General features: G+C 37.2%; 1 protein-coding gene across 7 annotated transcripts in view; it reads right to left on the bottom strand.

Annotated features, from left to right (window-relative positions):
• The window catches only part of RARB (retinoic acid receptor beta), a 1,029,560-nt gene that overhangs the window by 625,749 nt on the left and 389,962 nt on the right, over window positions 1–13,849 (bottom strand). The window contains exon 1 of one of the 7 annotated variants that reach the window (XM_039480131.2): window positions 9,863–12,333. The exons of the other annotated variants lie outside the window; for them this stretch is intronic. The gene's annotated coding sequence lies outside the window, so the exon portion shown is untranslated. Of the gene's footprint in view, window positions 1–9,862; window positions 12,334–13,849 lie in introns of those variants that run through there. 7 annotated transcript variants of the gene reach the window in all.

Here is a 13,849-nt window from a genome sequence, read left to right as displayed (position 1 = left end):
AAGGTCTGCCATGGGCTTTGAAGCAGGCAATAATAGTCCTGTCTAGGACTTTATACTACCCAGTGAAGAGGATGAGTCAGACTTCAATCATGACAGGATTTAGGGCCCTAAACCTCTCTTGGTCACTTCAATTAATGTATTCCACGGTAATATTTTCCTGAATGATTATATACAGAGAAAGTGTTATTCAAGATACTATTATTCACTCTTGCTCTGAATTAGAACCATTTTTCTTTTTCTTCTCTCACTTTCACTTTGAAAATTAAAATGCAAGAACATTTGATATTGAAATGAAATATCGTTCTGGAAGTCTTCAGCCTCTGTGACATAATGACCATGACAACTGACCTCATTGAATGCTAAGTTTTCAGATGCACAGAAGACTGCGAATTCTAATCTTGGATATTCTGTCATTCCACTCTGCTTACTCAGAAAATGGATCCATCTGTAGGTGCAAAATGCAATTTGCAGGAAAATGGCACCTTAAAATATTCTGACACAATATTCCATCAGTAGTCCTTATAGTTAGACAAATAAAGACAATGAAGAGGCTTGAAGACCTGTTAACATCTGCTCAAAACCTGCACCCGCATTTCCTTGCCTCTGCTAGCACTAATTCAAGCTAGAATTCATTTAGATAATTCCTTAAGCTCGGAATGCTTAGCATGTCACATTTCCACCAAGTCTCATTTATATAATTAGTGCTAACATATGGCCCACAATCAACATTGGAGATTTGGAATCATTTTTAGCATGCCGTTAGACCTAAAGGGGTATGGATTCAATATGGAGGGAAGAGAATTAAGCATGCAAATTCCATTTACGATAACAAGAGCATAGCAATGGAAATTTACCCCCAAAAGGTTTGGCTGCTAATCACATTGCAAGCAGAAAGAATTACATTCTTAATAACCTTCACCAAGTGCAATAAAAGGAAATAGAAGTTTGTTTTATGTGATGCTTTTGGTTACTATTTCTCCCCCTAAACTCAGAAGTATTTTACAAAACAGTGCTAACAATTAAGATTACCCCAACAAAATTCTCCCTTATGTAGTCTGATTTAGGAACCTCAGTCAAGAAACTGTCTTGGTGTTATTTACTAGGAGCTCATGGACTATACCGTGGAATCCACAGTGGCCCCTCTTTCTTTGGATTATACTAGCTGCTCTTCCTTCTGATTTTTCATTCAATTCTTATTCCAAATATTGGCCTTTCCAAAACTTTTGATAGCCCAAATCTACCTTGGTTCTCTTACATTTTTATTAATAATTTTTAAATGAGATAACAGGAAGATAAAAGAAAAAGAACAGCTAAATGACGGAGCCAGGTTCTAGATGTTTCACAAATCACATATTGAATCCCTAAGTTAATAGAGAAAGAACTCTCCTAAGCCAACATACTTCATTTTTTTCTCTATTGATGCCACTAATGCTCTTGACAATAATCTTTACTGAGTATTTACTATGTGCCAGGCAACATAATGTCCACTTAACAAACATAATTCCATTTGATACTCAAAAACCTCTCAATACCAAAGCGATCTTGATTTCAAAGGTGAATAAACTGAGGTGGTAAGATTTGATTAAGGTCACTTAAGTAGTAATGGCATAGAACTCCTAGGTCTATGCTTCCAATCATTCTGTGCTCAAGTTCTTAATTCTCTGTATATCTTTGACTACTCTAGCTTTAAACCTTCATGGTTAGTTAGCCATTAAACCTTGTTGACTCTTAACACTGGCATTACTCAAATCTGTGTTCATCCCAAGCCACTTCTTCAGATGAAGGTCTCATTTCCTTACATTTTGAATTAGAGTAATAAACCCTAAGACCCATTTCAAATTTAAGATTTGATACTTTTATAATTATTGCTTTCTAGATGACGGCAGCTTCCCAATTCTAACAATTATGAGCATAGCTACAGAACTATGTTAGTTTGTTTTTACATCCCAGCACCTAACACAGTGACAGCATACAGGAGGTGTTAAAATGAGTAAATGTTTAGCTGAACCAAGAACCATGAAACCTGGTTTCAATCCCAGTTTTACCACGTAATAGCTGTGTGACCTTGAACAAGTCACTCACCTCTTCTACACTTAAATGAAAACATCTATGAAATGAGGTCATTGGACAAAAAAATAATGTAAGAAAGCTTTCACATCGATACGGCCAAATCATTTCTGTGCTATGGAACCCATTTCTTCCCTTTGGGGGGAAAAATAAATTCTTCAGCCTGGAACCCTGATTAGCCACATTTTCTCATATGAAAATCTGATGAGATGCAAAGAGAGCTGCAAATTCAAAAGTTTAAGTTTACACTTAAGTTTTGGCCTCCCGACTAAATTGGGCAAGCTACTTTATATAGATATTGGTATCCTTAGCTTTATGAAGAGGAGGTGGAATCCAGATTCAATATTCTAAAATGTTAGTCAGTGAATGAAGTGTTCTACAGTCCACAGAAAAATGAGTCAAAGATAAAGACAACGTAATAAATTTTTCTTAAAACTATTTCATTCTGTTTAAAAGACTGCCTTCTGGCTGGGCGCAGTGGCTCACGCCTGTAATCCCAGCACTTCGGGAAGCTGAGGTGGGTAGATCTTGTGAAATAAGGAGTTCGAGACCAGCCTGACCAACATGGTGAAACTTGGTCTCTACTAAAAATACAAAAATTAGCCGGGTGCGCTGGCACGTGCCTGTAATCTTAGCTACTTGGGATGCTAAGGCAGGAGAATTGCTTGGACCCGGGAGGTAGAGGTTGCAGTGAGCCAAAATCATGCCATTGCACTCCAGCCTGGGCAAAGAAGTGAGACTCCATCTCAAAAAAAAAAAAAAAAGGACTGCCTTTTATTCTGATTGTCTTATGTTTTTGTATTAAAACATCATTTCTTTTAAGCAAGAATTATGTTTTTTGAAAGTATCCTTTAGACATAATAAAATCTGTCAACCCAAAGTTAGTCCAATATCTCCAAGAATGCTAAGGAAGGCATTTCCCTAATAATCACTTTCTTTAGTTTTCTGATTCTGATGAATTTTCCTACCCAGCCTCTATCCTTCTGTGTCTTTCTGCAGTCTCTATTAGTTCAAAAGTGAAACTCCTTTCCTTTATTTCATCCCCATTCTAAATTAAAATATCAGGAGTAACAATCGTTTCCCCCTACAAGTTAGTAGTAATGGAAAGGGAGTTCTATTTCAGCACAGGATGATAAACTATTCAAAATCTAATGTTGGTTGACCCTGTTCTTAAAAGTTCCTTAGGAGTTATCTGGGATGAAGCCACCTCACTGATCATCTCTTCCCGGGTCCCAGCTCTCATGTTCTCCCTAACTTCCTCTATTTCACAAAGAACATATAAGATGGGAAAGCTTACTACTTCAAAAAGTCAACTGACATAAGGGACTGAAACCGACCTCATTCCTCGAGTTTTGTGGCTCCAGAGCCCATGCTTTCCCCACTTCCTGTCACTGCCAAGCAGCAGAAAAGGAATCTATGGTCCATGCCTTTCCCTCAGCATGTGGTAAGTTAGATTGGCTGGTTATTCTAAGAACACACATGGACAGGAACTCAATTTGGTCCAGCTAAAGGGGGGGTTGGTTCCCTGGGGAGCATTGCCATAGAGATCCTAGACAAGGAAGAAACATAGGAAAGCAATTGGATGGAAAGGAAATTTGAGTTGTTGCCTAGCCAGGCAGTTCACTTGAATGACTATTTTTAAAACTAAAATGGTATGAAATCCTTCCTATCCCCTTTCTCTTGTTTTAAAAAGAGGAAATGGAATTAACTCAGATCTTTAAACAAAAGACATCGCTCCTCCTTTTCCACATTGAATCTTCTCTCTACGTCGTCAACATCACAGACCTGTATCTTAGTCCTGAGTCTTTTTTGAGCCAGCGAAGAAATTCCCACCCACTGAGCTGCTCCCATTATTTCCATGGCTGAATAGAAAGAACTATTCAGTATGAAATTGTTAAATGAAACTCCTTTTGTACTATGAAAAGATGAAACCATGTGCCACACCTTTGATTGCAGACACAGACCACTGCCACCATTTAAAGGAGACGTGTGTAGATTACTGCCAACAATGACATCTCTTTTCTACTGAAATAAATGGTGCAGGGTTTCAGAGCTTACTTTAACTCTACACAGTGATCCCCAGAGCTCATTTACATAATAACATTAAAGAGTGCTTAAATGAGTGAGAACATTATTTTGATTGGAATCACAAAATTTATCTAAAATGAGTGACATCTGCTTATAAGGAGATGTATGGGACGAAAAGTTATTTGTATATACAGATTGCATTGAGAACTTACTCCTCAGGGTGTTATGTTTATTATTATTCATGGTCAAACTACACATGTTCACATAGGATTACATAAAGGCACTTTTATATGGAATGTATTATAGGGTGCTAACAAATTAACTTCCAGTATTAGAACAATGGAGACCCAGATGAGTGTTGATTGTTAGTTTTACAAAGAACATGCTCATTAACTATGATGATTTTCATAGAGGAATTAAAATTTAAAGAATCATCATCAGAATAGTTCATCTGAAACCAAAATGCGCTATATATGAACTTGAAAAAGAAAATGACAGTGTTGATCAATGTTTCACCACAATGAAACACTTTTTGACTAGGATATTTTAAAACGGTTTGCCTTTTTCTGACCTGATAAATATTTTCTATGGCAAAATAAAAGAAGAGCCTGGCTTTATTGTAATATAAAAGAGAATATGCACTGTACCTGGATTTTAAAAGACTACATAATGTAACTCGCATTTATCACCTCTATAAAATATGTAAAAATTTGACAGTTCTTCAGAAAGTTAAACATAGAATTAATACATGATCCAGCATTCCATTTCTAGGGATATGCTTGAAAGAATTGAAAGAAGGGACTCAAACAGACACTGTACATAAAAGCATTGTTCATAAAATGTGGAAACAAATTAAATGCCCATTCAGATCACTTGAGATCAGGAGTTCAAGGCCAGCCTGGCCAACGTAGTAAAACCCCATCTTTACTAAAAATACAAAATACTAGCCAGATGTGGTGGTGCATGCCTGTAATCCCATTTACTCAGGAGGCTGAGGCAGGGGAATGGCTTGAACCTGGGAGGCAGAGGTGGCAGTGAGCGGAGGTTGCAGTGAGCACTCCAGCCTGGCCAATAGAGTGAGACTCTGTCTAAAAAAACAAACAACAACAAAAAAACCCAACAAACAAATGCCCATTAACAGATAAATGAACAAAATGTGATAAATGTGAAAAATAGGATATTATTCACCCTTAAAATGGAATAAAACTTTGACACATGCTATACAACATGGATGAACCTAGAAAACATTATGCTAAGTGAAATAAGCCAAACACAAAGGGACAAATATTGTATGATTCCACTTAAATGAGGCACCTAGAATAGGTAAATTCATGGAGACAAAGAATAGAATGAAAATTACCAGGGGCTGAGGGCAGGGACAAAGTAGACTCACTTAATGGGTACATAGTTTCTGTTTGGGATACTAGAAAAGTTTTAGAAACGTATAGTGGTGATAGTTGTTCAACTTTGCGAATGTGCTTAATGCCACTTAATTGCCCACTTAAAATTTACCATTTTAACTATTTTTATGTTGTGTATATTTTGCCAAAATATATATAATAGTCTCTCTGGGTTTGGAGTTAGTGGAGCTAAGCATCACAAAGAAATGAATGTGTCTGTACATTACATTTTTAATTGGTGAGAAACAGAATATCTAGTGGACTGAAAACAATAAAATACCTCTATGGCAGAATGAAGGGAACAGACATTCCCTAAAATGGGAGCCTATCTCACAGAAATGCTAGGTGTCTAAAAGGAAACACACAGTTCTCTAACAAACTCTACTGCACAACAAAAGACTGTAGGGCTGTCATGGAGATTCTTTTTAAGTGGGAAGGAATAGATTGTAGATATAAAATTGCGAGTGTTCAATTGATTTTTGCCCTATAAAAGTGTCAATTTCCTATGGTTCAACTTAACACCTGGAAGGCTACTTTGCCACACATGTCCTTCTTAACACTGGCCCAGCCAAGGTTAATCTTGATCACCTCTCAAGCTCTTCATCCCTCCCTCAAACAATCACCACCACCACGCAAATCATTAAAAGCGTGTGTTCATGCGTGTGTGTAGAGGGTACACATTCCAATCCGCATAGGGACCAGGAAGTAATGTACTGAATCAAGTGAGTTATCAATAAATACAGCTACCCTTGTCATGTGAAATCTTTTCAGATTTAGCTCAGACAACACAGAAACCCTGTTGGCAATCTTCTGGGTTTTTCAAAAGAATCCAAAAATCTAGATTTGGGATTAAAATCTCTCTTAATTTTTAAAGTGTTGTCTCATGTAAAAACAACAACGGCAACAACAACTCTGCATGCCAAACGGTATCTGCGGGCCCAGCTCCCTCCACCCACCCGCCAGTGTGTGTCCTCTGCTGTGTAAGGATGACCCAACAGTGAGGAGCCATTGCCTGAATAAATGTTTTGATGCTGTCCCTGGATGGTTCTAAAGTTTCCTTTGGTAAGTCAACCCACAGAAAAATGAGGGCCTTTACCAGATTGCACCCTACTGCTTGCTTATTTGCTTCCTGCCTTCCTCTTTAGTCAGTCCAGGCCCTAGGATTCGCCTTGAGATCTTGGAATGGAAAGGAGTTTCACGTCATCTGGCACATATGTGCATGTGGGTGGGAAAGTGTTGCTGGGAGAGGGTAGTAAGGATGAAAAGTAAGATAAAGTAGGACAGTCCCAACTTATCCTTAGAGTCAGGGCAGGTTCTGGCACCAGGGTAAACTCTTCATGCAGGAGAACTGCGTGTGTTGATAGCCCCTCTCCGGCATACTGCCCTGCACACAGAAGCAAATCTCTAGTCTATATTGAACCAAATTGAGCGGCAATTAGTTTCTGGCAGAGAATGAGATGCGTTAAGGGAAAGATAAAACAGCAGAAATAAAGAGAAGAAGGAAGAAACGACTTTAATTTTTGTTTCCATATAATCAATCTGCTTTACCACATATTAAAATTAGGACATGCCTTATATGAGACGATCACCTTTTGAAGTGATATTCATAAATTACACAAAAAGATTAATGTTACATTCTTTTACAGACAATAGTTAAGAAAAGTTCATTTTTATTTCTCATGACAGCTTCAACAGTCATATATGACTGGCACTGAAGACTTAATCCAGGCTCCTCATAGATGTTTAACCCAGGAATGGCCTTTTCCTTTGGAATTTTGGCAAAGCACACCGTACACACTCCACAGCATTTAATTAACCGGAGACCATTCTCAAGTACACTTAATTATAGGTCAGTATTCTAACTATATAAATCATGGAAAAGGAAAGGAAATGACACAAAAGCTCTAGACTAATATAATTTATAGCTATCTGAACTAACACAAGGAAGAATGGTACTGTGCTATAATTAAAGATTAGGTTAGTGCCAAAAATCATAATTTTCTGCCTGGCTTTAAAAGCAAATGTCATGTTAATGACAGTTAACTTTTGATTATGCAGAGATGATTATATATAGTTTGTGGATTATCTATGCCCTCATTTTCTTTCCTTCTTTCTCATGTTGCTTTATTGCTAATTAATCCCTCTATCAGAATTCTGATTAAGGAAAGGAAGAGAAGTAGAAAATCAAATTAGTCATTTGAGCTGACTGTTAGCTGCCTCAGTTAAGGCTCTTGGTTAAGCTAATATGAAAAATGCCTTTCTGGATTTAAAGCTTCTATACCACTCCATGACTTTTAAACTCAGATTATCTGAGGTTGAGTATCATGGGAAGGTATAACATTATGTTACAGATTATAGTCTTGGGATGTTTTTATTTTATTGTGTGACCTGAGGCCTTAACATTTAAAATTTAGAAAACACTTCTACTCAATATATTAATTTATAAAATAGAATCTCAGGAATAAACCTATGTTCCCATCACCATCACACATCTCAAAACTATGATGCTAAAATCTATGAAGCATTTGTACCTGTTCCATACCCTATAGAAACATAGACCATGGACAGGGTGATACAATTTCTAATCACAATACACATTTCAAAGAGTGTCTCTTGAATATAATTCTGGAAACAAGACTTTCTTAAAAAGGTATGTATTGGCTCCTCAGCAACTATACTATTTTCAAACAGTGTAGTTCCAGAAGATATCCAGATCCCCGCAAATTAAGTTTTCAATTTATACATTTTCCTAACATATCATGAAACAAAATTCACCTACTCTGTGCCAATTTATCGGTGGTTAAAATGGAAAAAGATTAAAAATGAGTAGAAACAATAAACAATTGGACAGAGCTCTCTGCCAACAGGCCTGCAATAAAAATAAGCCAACTGCCATGTTGTTGCAATTTCGTTATGATTATGCCATATTAGAGTAATCACACAGGCAAGTGAAAACAAACAATCCAATTTTTGAATTTTAACAAGATTTTCTCATCCTGCCAGGCCTACTTGAAAACACTCCACCGATTTCCCATCATAAGTTGTCTTATTCTAACATATGGCAGCGCATTCTACGTCCTAGGGATTGTGAAAAATCAGCACAAACCTAGTTTTCCAATATTTGCCTATAGAATTAGAGGTGTGAATATTTCAGAACATTAGTATGACAGATTTTTAAAATTAAGCCCACTTCTGCTGTGAAATCATAACAGAAACTATATGAGCAAGGGTTGAAGCAATACAAAAGAAGGCTCAGACACGAAGCAAAAGAGCTGAAATAGGATAGATGTAGTGTTTGTGTCTGAGAGAGAGAGAGAGAGTGTGTGTGTGTGTGTGTGTGTGTGTGTGTGTGTGTGTGTGTTAAAGATTTCTGTTTGCCTTTGGAGGTCATATACCAGAGAAGGAAATAAATTAAGTACTGTTTTCTTTTTTTAACTACTTGAGCTCAGTGGGATATATTAATATATAGATGTAGGATGACATAATGCCTTTGTTCTATACCTAAATGTAACAAAGCAATTTGACTTCTGTTTAAAACCTGCAACAGAGTATGAAAGTGCCTTATGGATTAAATCAGCCAGCTACAGCCCATTACTGAGCTTTATGAAGAAAATGACAAAACATTAATAAACAGCCCCCTTTCAAAAATATCCACCCTTGGAAAGCATACGTTAATGCAATCATAGTCCAAAAGGGATGTAAACCAATATTATAGTACCACATGATAAGGTTCATTAAACACTTCAAGTCTTTAGGGTGCTTTTTGGAATTGCAAACTACTTCTGTCACATCCCCGTGGTAATTTGGTACTCCAAAATACCATTAACTTTTAAATGTACCAATTTGATTTTTGCTGCTTGATAAATCATAGTCGTCATTCATAGGCTTTAAATTCATTTTACGCTTTATGATAGCTCACTTGAAAACTTTTTCCAATGCAGGAAATTTCTCAATAAAAAACTTGTAAATAAAATGCCATTTGGTCATAACAATATAGGAATACAACCAAGCATTTTCTTCTTAGACATTAAAATTGATATAATTATTTATCGGAAGAAAAATATTCATATTTTGAATATAAAAGCAACCAAAACTTTTACTAAAACTAAATACAGCTACAGCATAAGCCATGTGAAATTATCAGTTTCACGCATAAAACTACAAAAGGACAGAAGTTTCTATCAAGAGAGACGAGATTTGGGGTTTATTCTTATGCAATTTATAGATCAAGACCGAATTCAGTTTCACAGAAGAAATTCATAGTGTATGGTACGGATCCCTCAGCAAATAATAACTAAGAAAGACAAAAGTAATTTAAATCTTTTCAAAGTCATCCAACTAGTACACGAGAAAAGAGCTATTCTTACCAGAAAAACCTGCTAGAATATCTCTGGACTACACTGGTTCAGCCTGGGATGTGCCGGTAACTTTTCCAAGCCCTCAGCCAAATGGAAAGTAAGAAGTTTTCAGACTACCAACTAGTAAAGCATAGCATTTGATTTTTCACTCTAGGAAGAGCCACAATAAAATGTCTTTGCCGGTTCCCTCCTCTGGCTAGCTAGTACCAAGGACACAGCTGAACTTCACAAGTCACGATGAACACAAAAAAAAGCAGACAATACCTTTTGGCAAAGTAACAATTGGAAAAGCTCTGTTATTTATCATCATGCTCTTCAAAGGGAACTTCATTGAGAAGCTGTGGGAAGTCTGCTTAACAAAACAAAACAAAACAAAACAAAACATTGTTCAATAAGGATTCCAAGGATATTAAAAACAGCTTTTATTCTCTTACTAGAATGTATACAGTTGATTAGCTTATTGGAATATAGAAATACAAATGCATCTCTATTCCTATGTGTGCTTGAACTTATAACAATTTTTTTGTTTAATATTTTGTTTGTTGTTTCCTTATTTTACATCTTACACACTACAAAACAAGGATAAAGGGATTATGGGAAATGTGATGATAAAAAAGTCTATTTCTTGATATTTTGCTTTATTTTTCAAGTAAATTGCTTTAAAAATTGTCGAAGTGGCTACTTTACAAAGAATAAGGCCACTGGTCTTCTAGCACATTTGTTTCTTTCTCTGAGTGCTGTCATAATTTCTCCTCTTGAAGAGCGCAGCTGTGAGTGTGTGTTTTAGGTGGAAAGTCCTCATTTCCTCTACCCATCAGCCCTTACTGCCTCTTCTGGCTGGAGGAGGTCGGATTTGCAGAAGCAAAACTCTGAAGGGTGAGTCACTAAAGAACCTAACAAAGCCAACAAATTTGAAAACGTTTTGAACTGACTTCTTGAAAAACTTCTTATTGGGTAAAAAACCCTGCATTTATGGGAATGTTTAAAATTGGCTTAGAAAAACAGGGTAGAAGACATAAGATATGTTTCCTAAGAAATTCATTTTTCAAATATTATTTTCATAAAGACTGTAAGAAACTGTAATTGTAGTGAAATACGGTTATTGTTTTTTTTCCCCTAAAATCAGAAACCAACGATGATCATTTTAGAGACTAAAATGATGCAGAGTTATTTGAAAGAATGTTTTTATAGAATTTGCTTACGTTTCATTGCTTCTTTTTTAAAAAACAGATTCCTATTACAGGGAAATAAACAACTTGTTTTTCTGCTGAATTACGTTTTCTCCCTAGAAAATTATTTTTCCCTTATTTATGAAAATACAGCTATCCGTGGAAATGTTACAAATCTGGGTTACATTTTATTTAAATTTTCTGAAAGAAGAGAGATTTCTTCTGCTCACTTAAATGAATCCACCAGTTTTCTCATTTAAGGATATTTTATTCATAAACAAATTATATGGGCTTTCTCTTTTCCATAATCATTAATTACTTCCCGAGCAGGAAAAGAAATAAAATGGAACAGAGAGTCATACCTCCATGACCTCTGTAAGTTAGGAATAGTTTTCTCAACCAAAGCAACAATTATGATACAATCCCAGAAAATGTTTCTTGCTTAATTAATAAATACTATTTTCTACATATCAAAACCTCTATTAACAGTCCTCTCTGAATAACTTGTTGGTTGGAAGCAATGCTATCGGCCTTCATTTCCTTTCTTAATTCTAAAAATATCAAATTAGGTAAGTTAGAACTACTTAACAACCATGATAAACACATAGAAAACTTTGTGCTTACTCCAAAATTACAACAGAAATATTCAATATATAACTATAGGTATGTGTATAAAAATGCATGCACGTATGTATGTAGAGCACACTAAGGAGCACTTTAGAGTTGCTATTGAATATGATTCCAATGTCAACTAAAATGATTTTTAAAAATTAGCAACGCAAACGACTCTAGTAGTAAACATCCCTACACAAATGAGAGCTGTTGCAAATATCAGTGCCAGATTTTCCCAGGTTCACCCATTCTGGTGCTGGGGAGCTAAAAGCAGCAAAGAGGCCCAGTCCAGTTTTAGGATGGTGGCTTCGAGACACTTCCAGGAATTATTGCATCCTCCGCTTTTTCTCTACTTGCCCTGTAGATCAAGGACATGCTTCCAAGCAAACCAAGGGAAAGGGCCAAACTTTGAAGCCCATCACTGCTTTCTCATTACAGCATACGGTACTTGCACTAGGTAAACAAAACAAACACTTTTTCTTCCAAGCCAGCTCCCCAAGTTGGGAGTTTCTATTTGTCAAATAGAATCAAAGGGATCGAAAGATGACACTTGGCATTCAGTTGGAATCACCTCGGTTTTTCTGTCAAATCAAGTTTTGGGGAAGATCTAAGTTTAGAAATGTAAGTCTGAAAACTGGCTGCACAGTCGCTACGCTTCCAGCAACTAACAGAAGCACGGAGTCACACTTGACACTCTCTGGCCTTGTGAACGCAAATAAGTACCTAACTCTTTTTTTTTTTTTTTTTTTTTGAGATGGAGTTTCGCTCTTGTTACCCAGGCTGGAGTGCAATGGCACGATCTCGGCTCACCGCAACCTCCGCCTCCTGGGTTCAGGCAATTCTCCTGCCTCAGCCTCCTGAGTAGCTGGGATTACAGGCACGTGCCACCATGCCCAGCTAATTTTTTGCATTTTTAGTAGAGACGGGGTTTCACCATGTTGACCAGGATGGTCTCAATCTCTCGACCTCGTGATCCACCCGCCTCGGCCTCCCAAAGTGCTGGGATTACAAGATTGAGCCACCGCGCTAACTCTTATTCACAAAACCTTGTTAAGCCCCTACTATTTGCTAGCAAAGCTGCCCTGTATTGCTGGGTCAGTGGCATTGCTCAAGTGTAAGGGACATCATTCATATCATAGACAACAGGATGCCATAAACAGGTGTGAACACAGGTGCTCGCAAAGCCACGTTGTGAGGTCTACAGGAGTTGTTCAGTGCAAATTTTTGTGACTGCACCTATCAGTGTGTTGTACCAGACACTTTGTTATACTCTGCCTTATGCATACAAATTAGATAATTCTCTGTAGACTTACCAGGTGACATTTAATCTGGTCTTGATGAATCTATAGAACTTGGCCAAGATAAAAATGGGGTTGGGCAAAGGGAAGTAAAGAGCACCGAAGTACAGAACAGCCTATTCAGGTGTTTTATGCATCTTGCATGCTAGCTATAGGGGAAGTACAGAGAAATAAGGCAGCAAAAAGGGCCAAATAAGGAAAAATCTTAAGTGACATGTCAAGAAATATAAGCTTTGCCTCGTGTAGCTGGAGGAATAGGAAATTTTCAGGAAGCAGAGGGAAATAAATACTATACTTATACTGAAAACATATATTTTAAAAACATATGCAGGGAGACTGGAAACACTAATAATAGGAACCAATGGCTCTCCCTAGAAGATATGCAATTCAATGAGGCACAGCAGAGTACTTAAAAGTATAGACTGTGAAGCCAGACTGTCTGGGTTTGAATTCCAGCTTCTCCACTTAAGAGTTGTGTGACCTTGAACAAATCACTTAACTTCTTAATGTTTAAGTTTCCTTCTTCCCCCCCCACCCCGCCCCCAGAGACAGAGTCTCACTCTGTCACCTAGTGTGGAGTGCAATGGCACAACAACAGTTCACTGAAACGTCAAACTCTTGGGCTGAGGAAATCATCCCACTTCAGCTTCCAGGTAACTTTGGGCACCACCACACCTGGCTAATTTCTAAAAGAAAATTTTGTAGAGACATGGTCTCAATATGTTGCCCAGTCTGGTTTCAAACTCCTGACCTCAGGCAATCCTCCTCTCTTGGCCTTCCACCACTCTGGGATTACAGGCATGAGCCACCATGCCTTGCCAATTCTCCTCATTTTTATTAGGGTGAGTATCTTACAGTGTTGCTATCAGGATTAAGCAATGTTTGAAATGCGTTTGGAACAGTGGTGAGCACACAGT

This window comes from Saimiri boliviensis, chromosome 9 (genome assembly GCF_048565385.1).
Source record: "Saimiri boliviensis isolate mSaiBol1 chromosome 9, mSaiBol1.pri, whole genome shotgun sequence".
In the NCBI taxonomy this organism is placed as follows: Eukaryota; Metazoa; Chordata; class Mammalia; order Primates; family Cebidae; genus Saimiri; species Saimiri boliviensis.
The sequence above is the reverse complement of the archived record's forward strand: the minus strand, read 5'-3'. Positions and strand labels throughout refer to the sequence as shown.